Source organism: Saimiri boliviensis, chromosome 9, assembly GCF_048565385.1.
Source record: "Saimiri boliviensis isolate mSaiBol1 chromosome 9, mSaiBol1.pri, whole genome shotgun sequence".
In the NCBI taxonomy this organism is placed as follows: Eukaryota; Metazoa; Chordata; class Mammalia; order Primates; family Cebidae; genus Saimiri; species Saimiri boliviensis.
The window spans coordinates 3,302,076-3,317,752 of record NC_133457.1 but is presented as its reverse complement, the minus strand read 5'-3'; the positions used below and the strand labels follow the sequence as shown (position 1 = coordinate 3,317,752).

At 33.9% G+C, this 15,677-nt stretch overlaps 1 protein-coding gene across 7 annotated transcripts in view; it reads left to right on the top strand.

Annotated features, from left to right (window-relative positions):
• NAALADL2 (N-acetylated alpha-linked acidic dipeptidase like 2) overlaps nt 1-15,677 on the top strand; it is a 1,288,446-nt gene that overhangs the window by 859,108 nt on the left and 413,661 nt on the right. The window lies entirely within an intron of this gene.

Genomic DNA, 15,677 nt, shown 5'->3' with positions numbered 1-15,677 from the left:
GCATGCATTGACACTTCATTTCTTTATGGCCAAATAATTTTCCATTATGTGACTATACTATATTTGGCTTATTCCTTCCTTAATTAACAACATTTTGGTTTGTTCCACTTTTGGCTTTTAAGACTAATGCAGATATGAACTTTTTTTTACCTGTTTTTCTGTGGATATATATTTTTGATTTTCTTATTTGTATAGCTAAGTATGGAATTGTTGAATCATATGGTAACAATTTTACATTTAAACTTTTGAAGAACTTTCAAAATGTTTTCCAAAGTGCCTGCACAATTATACATTGCCACCAGCAAGATACAAAGGTTCCAACTTCTCCACCTCCTTGACATTCACCTGTTATTACCGGTCCTTTTTATTGTAGCCCTCTAGGGAGAGATAATGTAAGAAGCCATGGTCAATGACATGCATATTCTCTTTACCTGGGGGAACTCTAAGACATATACTTAAAAAAAAAAAAAAAACAAGAGGAATGTACCTTTGACAATAGCCTTTCAATATTTATAGCTATCCAAAGATTTACACACCTGAGTTAAGGAATCACTAATACAAGTAAATCATCTTAGAATTAAAAATAATAATTGTATTAATTTATTCAAAACCACATTTAAGTTAGTATTTAATATGTTTTGGATTTTTTAAAAATTTTTCATTATTATGGATGTGTAATCACTGTATACATTTACAGGGTATATGTGATATTTTGATGCAAGCATACAATGTATAATGATCACATAAAGGTAAATGGGATGTCCATTACCTGAAGCATTTATCATTCCTTTGTATTAGGAGCCTTAGAGTTATAGTCTCTTAATTATTTTGAAGTACACATTGTTATTGTTAACTATAGTCATCCCAATTGTGCTACCAAACATTAGATTTTATTCCTTTTATTATATTTTATTTTTGATTAAGAAATAATTTTGTGTAACTATGGGGCACAATATGATGTTTTGATATATGTACATTATGGAATGATTAAATCAAGCTAATTAATATATCTCTCACTTCACATCCATATCGTCTTTTATGGTGAGAACATTCAAAACCTACTCCTTAAGCAATTTTGAAATATGCAATGCATTAACTATATTTACCATGTGGTGCAGTAGATCACTGATACTTATTCCTCCTGTCTAAATAAAACTTTGAATTCTTTAACCAACATATCCCCTAGAGATATATAAATCTGTTCTGTTCTTGTTTTTTATTTTTTTTTCCATCTTTTTAATCTGCTTCTTGCCAATTTGATTCAAAGGCGTAGCTGGTGAACCTAAGAGGGTAGAAGGAAAAAAAAAATGTTCTTCGTCTCCCACACTACAATAAAAGCAGAGAAGTTCTTTTGCTTAAGGTATTAGGAAGGTGGTTGCAGCATATGTTGAGAATTATCAAACCCCTACTCTTTAACGAACAGAGAGAAATATAATTTACTGTGTGTTTATATGCAGCAAATTAGGGAAGATATGCAGTGGGCTCTGCTAATATTCTCTAGTTCTTTCTCAGTAATAAACTGGTAATAATTTTTACCACTGTGACTAAGACAATAATTCTCCTTCTGTCAGATTTTTCTGTGTGGTTCATATAATTCCTGCTCCAGGCAACCCTGTTTTCATTAGAATGCTTGCTTCTTGCCTCAAGGCCATTAACAATAATTAGATGTTCTTATCATTTGCCTGTTTATTTTGGTAATAGCTGAATAATGTTCAATCTCTTTTCTCCCCTGCCTTATTGCTCTGTTTCTGTATTTATCCTCTTTCTGAGAACTTGTCTCTGGTGAAGAATTTTTCCCTGTGGTTTTACCAGCCACGTTATTCTTTTTACTATAATGATAAATATTCCTATTCTCTGCATTCTCTTATTTACTCTAATGGTAATTTCTTTTTTTGAATCTGAGTTAGTGAAAGGCTTTTTCTGGTATCCTAAACTCTCCTAGGTTTCACTGATGACACAGATTTTATATTTATTTGAAGACTTTTTCTTGAAATGTTATATTGGAAAATTTGAAGAGTATGCACAATTTAGAAAGATGCTTTGTTATCATTATATCCTCAGTATTGTCTTGACAAATAACACTTTTGGTTCCTCGATTGATTTAACTTTATCATTATAAATTAGATATTAATTTATTTCCTTGGATAAAAAGATAAAGTAGTCATATAATTTAGGCTTATATTTTTATGTATAAAAATATTTTTAATGCTTTCACATCCATTCAAATAAGAGTTATCCATGCTCCCATTGGTAAATTATAATTTCTCTTAAATTTATTTGTACAATAACATTTCATTGTTATTATCAATTTTATTTCCAGAAATTAAGAATAAGTATGAAAGAGATTGCAGTGTTTCTTTCACTACATAGAAAAAAGGAAAATAATGAGCTACTACTTTTGGATCTTATTTAGGTCATGTTGAACGAACTTTGACCAAGGGCAGAGTTTTATGTCAGCTGGGACCTCCTACCAACTCACATCTATACATAATTAAGACACTTTGAGTGTGGTTGTTATTTAATGACCATTTACTATTCTGATTAACCTGAACATTCAAGCTTCAGGCTCTTATTTCACCATCTAACTCATACATAAATAGACCACATTTGTATAAATGGACGCCAAGGCACCTACTTCCATTCAAAGCATAAGGAAAGGAAAATTATATACAGAAAAACAATATGACCTATTTTCATGAGTGTCTCCCAGTTTACCCCAGTTTTGCTGGTAAATTTGATTCTTGTCTAATCTACCCTGAAATTTAAAGGAAGCCTTCAATAAAAGATTCCATTTTGAAGTTGTAATTTTTATATTTCCTTACTTTTAGTTTGCTTGCAATAATATGTAATCAAATCCATGTATATATGCTGTAGACAAGTAAAAGATGGCTTCCCTCTACCTTTCTAGGTTCTTTGGCTAGGCTACCAATTAAATTGACAGAAAAGAGGTTGAATATCAGATACAAATATACACTTACGAGAAGTAAGACTTGGTGTTCAATAGATTAGGAGAGTGAATACAGTTCACATTAATCAATTTTATGTTTCAAAATAGCTAAAGAGAATAGTTTATCTCTAGCATAAAGAAAAGATAAATATTTCAGGTGATGGGTATCCCAATTGTCTTGATTTGACTATATAAATGTATCAAATTATCACATCTACCTCAAAAATGTGCACATTTAATATGTATCAGTGAAAAATAACAAATAAATATTAAAAAAATAAAACAGAAGAAAAGTTATACAGATTTATTATATGCATGAGGGCATCACGTACAAGGAAAGTGAATATCCTGAAAGCCAGCAACATCTAGAAGCTTATGTATGCCCAAGGGAGAGGGGAGGGTAGATTTAGGCAACTTAGAAAATAAAAGGTTTTTCGAAAAGACAAATGTCACCTCAGAGAAATAGGTGATAGGCTCTGATAAAGTCTGTTTGAGCATTGCACGACCTTCAATCTCCTCTCCTGTTATAAAGTTACTCTTTCGTGGTTGATGGGATTATCTGGGAGGGAACTCATGACAATTGAGTTTAAAACTTATGACAATCTCATAATATCAGATATTTCTTTGCTTGACTCTTGGTTTGATGGAATCATACAAACAAGGTAGGTTTATGGGTCGAACTTGGTTGATAGATTATCTTTTTTTTATTCTATAGGTCCCCCTTACACTTTGTAATCTTCTGAGATTTATTTCCAAAGAAGCCGTTCATTTGTTTTGTAGAGTTTTCACAGTACAGTTGTTCCATCCTAATAGAATTATTATTTATTATTTATCCTAATGCTATTATTTAAAATCATTACCTGACCTCTGTGTCCTCTACAAAATAATTCTTAAATCCATCATCCTGATCTGTTTAGATTCAAGTTTTTGACAAGAATGTTTCATAGGTGCATTGCGTATTTCTGTCAAGAGGCATGTATTATCTTTTTTTTCCCTCTTCCTCTCTATTTATCTTATTAGAGTCGATTTTGGGAATTGCCAAGTAGTCCACCCTTATCCCCAGTATTGCTTTCTGCAGTTTCAGGACAGGTCAACGGCAGTCCAAAATATATTAAATAAGAAATTATGGAAATAAACTTCATAAATATTAAAACGCACACCATTCTGGGTAGAGTAATGAAATTTTGCGTTATCTGTGCCTTCCAGCCCCGTCCTTCCCAGGATGTGAATCTTCCCTTTGTCTGGCATATCTTATGCTACTTGTGTGTTAGTCACTTGGCAGCCACCTCGTTATCAGATCCACTGCTGTGGTATCCCAGTGCTCATGCTCAGGGTCCCCCTTATTTTACTTAGGAATAGTCTCAAAGTGCAAGATAAAGGATGCTGACAGTTTGACGATGCCAAAGAGAAGCCATAAAGTGCTTCTTTAAAGTGAAAAGGTGAAAGTTCTCCAATTAATAAAGAAAAAAAAAGACGTATGCTGAAGTTGTTAAGATCTATGGTAGAAATGAATGTTATAGCTGTCAAATTGTGAAGTGGGACAAATATTGTTGTTTTTTTTACTAGTTGTTCTTTCTACTTCAAACTGCAAAAGTTCTAGCCACGTTATGAGATAAACGCTCAAAGTGGGAAAGACATTAGATTTATGGTTGGAAGACATGACAAGAAATGTGTTAAAATTGACTGCAGTCCTGTGAAGTACAGTCTGCGGTTTCTGACATCCATTGGGGACCTAAGAATGCATGCTCTATGGATAAAGAGAGATGACTTTATGTCTTAAGAGTATTACAAAATTAAAGTATCTTATTTCTGTCAGTCCGTCTTCATGTATTAGCTAGAATACTTCTATAAAGAGAAAATTCTCCTTTGGTGCAATTTTTATAGGGAAGTCAGGTTAAATGCTTGAATACTTCTCCTCTTTTATCCATTTCAGATTGATAAATCACTTCTCTAGCAACCTCCAAAGGTACCCAATGGATTTATGTTTAGTATCAATATATATTTAGGAAGGGTTTTACTTAGAATATGTAAAAATCATTTGAATTTAGTTATCTTAAGGTGAATCAAAATATTAAACCAAAACCATGTGTACAGTTGAAAAATAATATAAAAGAATACAACAAAAATACTAGAGAAAGATTTGTTGAATATGCTGAAAGAGTGATTTGTGTTTAAAAACAGACTTTCCTCAGTTCTTTGAATGCTAATAGTCCTAAAATATTGAGAGTAAATAAAATAGAACAATAAAATTCGACTAATACATTTATTTCTTAAAATCTACACTGTGTTATTTATTATATGCCAGGATCTATTCCACGCACTACAACTAGTCAAAAAGAATATTCTCAACTCCATGAAGAAAGGATTATTATTACCATTTTACATTTGAAGATATCTCACCTTCTTAGAAAGCTGCTTGAGGGTTAATATTATAATTATCCCCTGTTTAACCTCCCTAAATTCCTTAGGGGATTTATGAATGGCTCCAGGAGATCCGCCGTTCTCCTTAACTATCTATGTGCTTGTACATGTTTCTAGAGATTTTCCATAGCTTTAATCCGATTTTGAAAGGAAACTATGATCTCTTATTCTCCCAGAAAGTCAAGAATCAGTGCAATACCCGAGTTGATTAATAAGAGTATGACGAAGACACTGAGAATTCAGAAGAGTCTGGTCATTTTTATTTACACAAATATTATGTAGATTTATCTGACAGTAGAGGCAATAGCCACCTTACTTTGGATGTATATATTTTTTCAATATAGGTAATTTATACGTAAAAACTTCTATAGAGTCTCAAATATATCTCGTGTCTTAGTTTAAATGTTTTCTGGTGCCATGTAAGACTTAGCATAGGCATTGCTAGACATTTTGTACTTCTGCCTTGAAATTTCAATAGGTATACATTTGTCAATGCCGTAAAATACAGAAATCAACGTGCCTACAAATATTTAGAGAATAAAGATTGCTAGTGAAAAAATAACCATCTAAATAAAATATAAAGATTGTAAATAGTCACCACCCGTTTTAACATATGTACTTGGCACGAGTACCGAGAAGGAACCTCAGGCTGATTTTTTCACCACCCCAACAGTGATGTTCTTATTAAACACAGAATGGCAGTCTCTTTTTCCCATAACGTTTTTACATTACTCATATAGATTTTAGTTTCAGCAGTATTATAGGTGCCGTCTGAACTATTTTTTAGTGGATTGGTCATTTTTTTTAATGATAACTCTGTGTCCTTCATCCTAGACTCTACCTCTAACTGTCAGAACAAAATCATAATATCAGATATTCACTATTAGTAGAATTTCAAAAATACATTCTTCATCTTATCAATAGTTTTAATACTGTATTATAAATACTGTATCTTAAGCACAAATTGTTCTTTTATAGAAAAAATACTTTTCTCCCTGATGGGTATTCTATTTTATTTCTGCTTAATGGTACTTTTTATCATTTTGTTCATTAGGATAATCATCCTGGAACCATAAACATACTCAATAAAATGCTTCAGGGGACAGATTATCAATATTTCTAATTAAAAATACTGTTGACCATAAGCTAATTAGGTAAACAACATTTTAAGTGTGCTATGGAAATTATTCAATTATAAATTACTAGGATTAAAAATAACGTGTAGTTGGAATTTTATAAGGCTACATAAAGCATGTTTACATTGAAGTAAAAATAATATAGGATTGGATTTTTTTTCCAATCGAATTTTATTATTTTTAAATTTTCCAATTACTGGCAACAGTGCTACCTGCCAAAATTTATATTTAGATCCAAGAAGGAATAAACACTGTACTCTACCTTTATCCACATTCTGTTTGTTTATTTATTGTTCATTCTGGTTTGATAAGTTAAGTGGCAAATTGAAATATTATCTTATTAACATAAGCATAGTTCAAACCTTCACTTAAATAATACAAGTGGAGATATTTTTTCTTCCTGCTTGAATTAATCTACTTTGCTTTACGATGGAGAGGTCATTGCTAATGCCCTGAGTGAGGAGAAACATTAGGAAGTGAATGATTTATCCTGCCTTTGCATTCGTGTAAACAAGATAACTGTGAATAAATCTTTCCTATTTTACCTTGAAAATGCAGTTCTAGAATGTATTAAGCCTTAAGCTGGAAACTGAAAGGTCTGAGACAAGTAAAGTCAATGCTTTGGAAAAGCAGAAGCTAGAAGAGGGGCAACTCTGGCTCCGGAAGTCGTGTCCAAGCAGAGGCCTTGCTTGTCAGGATCATACTCTGTGACTTCAAGCAGTGGCTCCGGGGGAGAGAACAATGTTTCTTACAAACACTAGAAGAATGTTTGTCTGAAGCTAAAGAAGTCAAAGACTAATTGAATTCTAAAGCAGAAGGAAACCCTTATGATTCCATGGTAAACTCAGAACTATATGCAAAAAGCGGAAGTGGTTACAATAAATCTTAAGTAAATCTCAAGTTAGCAGGAAATCAGGAACAAGATTTATTGGCACCAGAATTATTTGTGCAAATATATACATATAGAAAAAATAGAACTTTTAATTCAAGATATAAAAGTGTTCAAGTAATGCTGAAAAAAATTATACTGTACTTTCCACCCCTGCCCTCAAGGGGACCACTATGAAACAAAACAAATAGGACTCAAATGCTATGATCATTTTCCTGTTTTATATTTAGTGTATTAGGTATACAGATTTCTTCAAAATTACTTCTGGGCATTCTGCAGAAAATCAGTCCATTGAGAAAGAAGTGGTAGTACATATCCAATATAACCAGCAAACCAAACGTTAAATTTTTTTAAAGCAAGTAAATTGGTAAAGTCAGGAAAGTATTCTAGTGAAATTGCTATATACATAATTCACAACTAAATGAAAACACTAGGCTGCGGCCAGCTGATTGAAGCTTAAATATCTTATTTTGGCTAAACAAGGGGAAAATGGTTTTAAGCTTCGGGATGAGGGAAGCAAGTGATAAGAAGTGAAGGAGAAGAAAGGTGTGGTAAATAAGGATTTTTTGTTGTTGTTATGCAGCTATCAGATGGGTGGTAAAAGTGATCTCCAAGAGTAGCTTTCTTCCTTATGAAAAGACATTTTTATAAACAGAAACTTCCTTCATACATTTAAATTTCTTTGGCAAAAGAGGATATCCATACTCTTTTAGGCCGTTAGGAGGAGCTAAAGAGCTTTTTCTGTGCTGCTGGTTTTCAATTGCCTTTAGTCAAAATAATCTGTATGCCAGACAGACATATTTTGAAGTGACATATTGTGGTACCCTTCCGTCTGCACATGTACTAAGTAGCACCTTTATCAGCAAAATTCTGTTCTAAGTAGCCAGCATCCGATAAATGTTACTCTTCCCACAATCATGTCCCAATGAGGCCTATTTCTGTCAGGGTGTGTTTTGTGTTATATGAACCTTTTTGAAGCATCCGATGCATGAGACTTACGGTGTCCAGTAGAGTCATAAAGATGATTAGAGTATGTTCAGTAGTTTTCCTCAAATTACTGACAAACCCAAAAGAATACAGTGGTGTGCTATCAGGTTCTATGTTTAGCATGTCAGGAGGCCCTCAGTGAGAAACCTTTCCCCTTCTCTATCACCACATACCTCAGGTTGGAATTATTTAGCTATGTCTTTACTTCTCCGCTGGAAGGCCACTAATGGACTTGCCTCCCCTGATTGTGGGCTGAACTGGTGACTCCTTTCTAATTAGAATACATAAAAGTTGGGGGACGTCACTTTCCGTGCTCAATTACACAGAGGCTATATTGATCTCTCGCTGTCTCACGCTGAGAGAGGCCAGCTGCCATGACTGTGACCTTCCCTTCAGAGAGGCTCATGTAGCAAGGAACTTAGAGAGGCCTCGAACCAAACACCCAGTGGGGAAAGTAAAGCCCTCAGTCCAATAGTTTGTGAGACACTGAACATTGACAGCAAAACGTGAGTGAGCTTGAAAGTGAATACTCTTGAGTTGAGCCTTCAGAGGAGACCTCAGCTGAGGTAGCGGCTGAGTCATTGAATTCTTGACCTAAAGAAACTGTAAAATAGTCAGTATTTATTTATTAAGCTGCTGAGTTTGCCAATGCGGGTGGAGACTTTCTATATGGCAATAGATAACTAATGCATCTACTAAGGCAGGGTCTTTTTCTGAATCATTTCTTTATGTAGTATGATCCAGGTAATCCACAGTAAAGCATGGAATCATGCTTTGGATTATCTGGATCATACTAGTGGACTACCTGGATCATACTACATGTTCAATAAATAGTTCTCAGATTGTATTTTGGATAGTAACAATAAAAATCTATTGAAGGCTAAAAATGTGCCAAGCATTATTTAAGGTGTTTCACATATATTTCTACTTTTTTTTTTTTTTTTTTTTGGATGGAGTCTCACTCTGTCACCCAGGCTGGAATGCAGTGGCATGATCTTAGCTCACTGCAACCTCTGCCTCCTGGGTTCAAGCGATTCTCTTGCCTCAGCCTCACAAATAGCTGGGACCACAGGCATGCGCCATCAAGCCTGGCTGATTTTTGTATTTTTAGCAGAGTTGAGATTTCACTGTGTTACCCAGGATGATATCGATCCCCTGACCTCTTGATCTACCCGCCTCAGCCTCCCAAAGTCCTGGGATTACAGGCATGAGCCACCGCGGAAATCATCGCAACCTCCCTATGAGGTAGGTTCATTCTCTTTGGTCATTCATTCTATTTGGTCATTCTCTTCATTTTACAAATGAAGAAATTGAAATCTGGAGATATTAAGAAATGTTTTCAAGATCACAGTTTCTAAGAAACAGAGTCCTACAATTGAACCCAAGTAGCCTAGCTCCAAAGTACATGCTTTCAGCCTTCATGCTTTTCTGCTTTTCTATGAATCGACGAATACTTGCTCAATAAAAGAATGAATCACCTAATCATTATAACACTGAAACTTACAAATTTAACACTTCAGTTAACGTCTTTTATTTTTCCTGGATATGTAATAAACACTACTTAGAAACGTGAAAGCTGTGGTCTACAAATCCTTTTTGTAGACACACTGTTTAAAAATATTTGCCGGGCGCGGTGGCTCAAGCCTGTAATCCCAGCACTTTGGGAGGCCGAGGCGGGTGGATCACGAGGTCGAGAGTTCGAGACCATCCTGGTCGACATGGTGAAACCCCGTCTCTACTAAAAATACAAAAAATTAGCTGGGCATGGTGGCTCGTGCCTGTAATCCCAGCTACTCAGGAGGCTGAGGCAGGAGAATTGCCTGAACCCAGGAGGCGGAGGTTGCGGTGAGCCGAGATCGCGCCATTGCACTCCAGCCTGGGTAAGAAGAGCGAAACTCCGTCTCAAAAAAAAAAAAAAAAAAAAAAATATTTGACCACACACAAAGAAATCAAAAATGAGTAAAGCAATTTTAAAATAAAAAAAAAATCCATCTAAATTCAGAAGACAAATCTTGCATTCTAGTGAAATAAGAATTCTAGTAATACGAACTCGTAGCTCTTCCTTCCTTCCTTCCTTCCTCTCCCCAAAGAACACCTATACGTTTTCAAACAAAATATCTACTTTTAGATGTAATTCTAGAATGCATAAAAATAAAATTTATTTCCCTCATAATTTTCTCAATTCTACTTGTCTCACATTGACTTTTTTTTTTTCTATTTGTAATGCAGCATAACCCAATAGAATTTCCCATTGTTTCTTTGCTAAAACTGTGCACCTGCACTATCAATCATGCCAGGAAGAGCTAGCACAGCTTAGGAATGAAAACCAATAACCTACTATGAAAATAGAGACAAGACAGCTTGGAAGATTGATTATGAATGATAGAGCTGCTTCCTGATCTGCAACCACCCAAATTCTTACAGCTTGACAGCTGGTTAGTGAGCACAGGGCAAACCACAGGCTTGCCTTTAGGACCTAAATGAGGGCAATTTGCAGAGTTTGTGGTACAGTTACCTCAGAAAAGACTACAAATCAAAATCTTTTAAAGTAAAGCACTGAAATAGTTCTGTTTCCAAGTTTTCTCATCTTTAAAATGGGAAGAAAGACATTTAAAATTTTAGAGTTGATTCAAGAATAAGGTTAGATAAATCACATATTTGGAAGCTTTATTAATATCATAGTTAATATACAAATGCAAAGTATTACCCCATTTATTATAACTGTCTTTGAAATAATACTATTCTTAATTTTACTGCTATGCAATTTGTCTTTTTATAATTGTTTAATAATTTTCAGTTTACAAAGAATTGCAAGAATGGTATAAAAACACATATCCTTTACTTAGATTCATCAATTGTTGACGTATGATGAATCTATTTTACTGAATCATTTTGTGTACACCCTATACACTCTCTCAGGCATACTTCCTATCTGAATTATTTGAGTGTAAATTATCTCAACCTAAAGGTAGTTAGAGACATCAGTTTTTCATCCTAAATTCTTCAAAGTGTATTTCCTATGAGAAAAGGCAATATTGACATAACCACAGTTAAATAATCAAAATCAGAAAGCAATATTAATAGAAAACTCTTGTCCAACACACTATCTATACTCAAATTTTGAAAATTGTCCTAAAAATGTCTTTCATAGCTATGTCCTCAATCTAACCATTCCCCCCCCTCCTTTTTTTTTTTTTTTGGAGAAAAATGTAAGCCTTTTAAAAATACTTTTTTAGTTTTTTATGATCTTGACACTTTTTTAAGAACACAGGTAATTTTCTGTAGAATTTCCCTCATTTGTCTCATATACACTGTGCCTTAGTTTATATATTTGCATAAAAATACATTAGGATAGAATTTCTAAAGCATTTTTGAAAAAGTCCAAGAAGCAGATAATCAATATGCTCTTTGCTATTCCTGAGGAAAAAGGAAAGAAAAAGTGACGCATATTTCTTAGGATTTTCAACAGATAAATTTCCACTTTGGTTCTCATTGAAAGCTGTTAATATTTTTTACAAAAGCAAAAACAGACTAAAAGAAATCAATAATGGTGGGGGAGATGAAGAAAAGTTGGTTTATGGGCACGAATATACAGTTAGATAGAAGGAATAAGTTTTAATGCTGGGTAGCAGAGTACGAGGACTATAGTTAACAACAGGGTACTGTATATTTTAAAATAATTCGAAGAGAGGATTTCTAATTTAGGTGATTATACTCTGGAGGTGAAGGATAATTTAAACATCCTGAAATGATGATTTTGCATTTCATGCCTGTACCAAATATCACATGTACTCCATAAATATTATGTGTCAATTTAAAAAGCACTGTAGATTATTTTTTTAAAAAAGAGATCTATCACCTTGAGATTTGTTGTGTTTTACACGCCATATTCAGAAACAGAAATGAAATTTAGACACACATCTATAAACTGATAGTTGTATTTTCTAATGTTTTTGATAACCTCTAGACATAAGACTGTACTACAGTGGTCTCCCCTTATCTACAGGAGATATGTTCCAAGACCCCAAGTGGGTACCGCAGATAGCACTGAACTCCATTCCAGTCAATCAGAACATGTTTCTATTCATGCTAATGCCTTTTTCATCTTTACCAAGCACTCATCATGTACGGTGACAGTAAGTTTCCCAGTTTGAGGTGCAACAGCAAAACTAACACAAGTTTTTTTTTTTTTTTTCCCTTCTCACACTTTGACAGCCAATTTATTCTTACTTCCAATTTTAGCAATCTTAGCATGTGACTTTCTTTGTTTATTAAGTTTAGAACTTTCACCTTTCTGTTTAAGAAAAACAGTGTGTCTCTTTGGCATATCCAAATAGCCAACATCACTAGTTTTGTGCTTTGGAGCTATTTATTATTATTATTATTATTATTATTATTATTAAATTTGCATGTTTATTAGTTAGGTTGCACAGTATTCCATATGCTTAGCTATTATTAAGTAAAATAAGGGTGACTTGAACACAAGCATTAGGACACCATGACAGTTGACCTGATGACCGAGATGGCTACTAAGTGACTAACAGGCAGGTCCATGATGTGTACAGCATGTAAATGCTGGACAGAGAGATCATTCGCATCCCACGCAGGACGGTGGGGGGCAGTGCAAGATTTCATTATAATACTCATTACACTACTCAGAAAAGTATACGATTTGGAACTTATGAATTGTTCGTTTTTTTTATTTTTAATATTTTCGGATTGCAGTTGACCATGAGTAACTGAATCTGAGGAAAACTAATCTATGGATAAGAGAAGCCCACTGTTACTCATCTTTTCTATCATTGAAGATTTATTCATTCCCCCAAAATGTCATACTGCCTACAAGGGCAGCCAGTTTCTCAGTAGCTATCCTTTAGCAAATTGAGATAGACTAATGAAAAGGCAAGGTGTATTCCTTTAGGAATTCCAAAATCCCAGCAACAGCCCTGAATCTGTAGGAAACTGACCCATCGTTGTGAGTTGAAACTTCAAGGTACCACATGTCTGGAAGGTTAATTCAGCAAAGATCAAGGCACAACTTCATTTGCCATTTTCATTTAATCTTGTTAAGTACTAATTGTTGATTTCTGTATAATCTTTGCATACTCGTGATAATAATGACAGCTAAATCTGTCTCTGAAAAAGGCCACTGTTTTCAAATATAAGTTGCTACCATAATAACAACTGCCAATCTCATGAGGAACTATGGTGTATTATTTTATATTTTATGAGCAATGAAATGGCAGTATGAACCAATCCTTGACCTCTGACTTCAAGAAATACATGAACTGCTTCTCTTCTAGTTCCTTTGTTACTTTGCATATTACCAAGCACTGGAATAAAGCAAGCATGGTTTTAATTTTCACCTGCTAAAACTGCTAAAATCAATCTTGCTGCATTCAATAAACAACTCACTGTGCTCAGATGGGTAAATTTTATTAGTTGATGAATAGCAATAGAATCCCGCCATTAAATCATAAAATAAAACCCATATATGTGACAAATATTTTTCAATCCATGACCATCTTCCTAGGTAATCATATATAGTAAGAAAGATGAATTTTCTTATGACCTTATATGTACAGGACAAAATACAATGATGTTGTAAGTCGTGAGCTTCATACAAAGTAGTTTGTTTTTAGCAAAGTGTTAGAAAATCCTCCCAAGACTAGGAGGCCGTCTTTCAGTACTAATTTGATCTATTACTTAATCAAGGGCACTATCTCTCGTGGGTCATTTATTCAGTCAACAAACTTATGTCAGATCCTATACTGTAAAAGATATGATCCAAGGCTCTTTAAAGATAAAGATGGAGTAAGACATATTACTACCTTTAGGGGACTAACGGCTTAAATAGACAAGAAGCCACATGAGCAAATCATCATCACAGCGTGATAAATGCAAATTGTTATGAACGTGTTCTCTGAGAAGTAGAACCTAATTCTTATTTGGAAAGAGATAATATGAAGTTTCATTTTCCTTATAACTTCCTCCTCCTCCCCACTTTAGGTTAGAAACCCGTTCTCTGTACTTTCATGTGAATCTGTGTATGTTTCTACCATGGTGTTTACCGTACAATACTGAGTTTGAGCTCTTGCTAGCTGGATGACTGTGATAAGACAGACCTCTAAGTCAGTTTCCTCTTTTTTAAAGTGAGAACAATTTATTCATTCACTATTGATCAAGAAAACTTCTCTGTGCTACATAGTTTTGAGTGTAATAATATAGTTTTAATATTACTTTATTTACAGGGCTAATATGGGGATTCAATGAGATAAATCAGATAAATCATTTAGCTCAGTATCCAGCACATGGAAAATTCTCAATAAATGCTGGCAACATATTTATTATTACGTTGCATAATTTTGGTGAATATTATATTTTTAGCTGCTTTTATCTTTTAACAACATGTTCTAAATATGTGTTTAAAGTATATGTAATTTTTGTCTCCATATCATGAAACTCTTAATAGTTTGAGGAGATTCAGATAAAGCTCAGGTAGATTAAGAGATTTATTTATTTTCAGAGTTCAATAGTACACGTATTTAACAATTTAACTTGTGGCTTTCTTTTCCACCAGGGCCTATCCCATTACCCAATATGCAGTAGGAGAGAAATACTTTTTGTCCTATTGATTTCTTCAACTTTGGTACAATTAAGCCATTCATTGAACTATTTCCATTTCTCCTACTAAATACTCCTCTTTCTGTCACCTGCATGAATAGCTTCTTCTGAGAAGGAAGAAGAACCATGAAATTTGGTGCTTTCAAAAAACCAGATGAATGGAGTTGACTTTTTTACCCTCCAATACAGAGTTAGGTCCAACTTCATTTTGGAAGTTAACATTTGGGGCTATACATAATCAAAAAAAGAACACCCCCAACTAATGTTTTAGAGTAAATTCTTTTATTTTAAAGATACTGGTTTAATTCAATTGCTTTCTGTATACCAGATTTTACCTTTTAATGCCATTTGCAGAATTTTAATTTAGCAAGCATTTCAGTGTCTGATTTCTTATTCTTAATGGATTCATATAACATAGGTAATTGCAGTCTTGCTACAAAATGCCAAGATTTTAATATGATTAATGTTTGATAAGTACTTAACGTTCAGTACATTAAAAACACACAAAGACACTTACATAAAAGTTCTGTGTCTTCTTTTTGTTGTTGAGACATACATCACTAATCTTTTATTAACTTATTTTCTTCTGGATAATACATCCCCAGTATGACTTTCCGCTGGGACCAGCTGTTATTAGATCAGGCAGATTGAATCACACGAAACCAAATGGAAT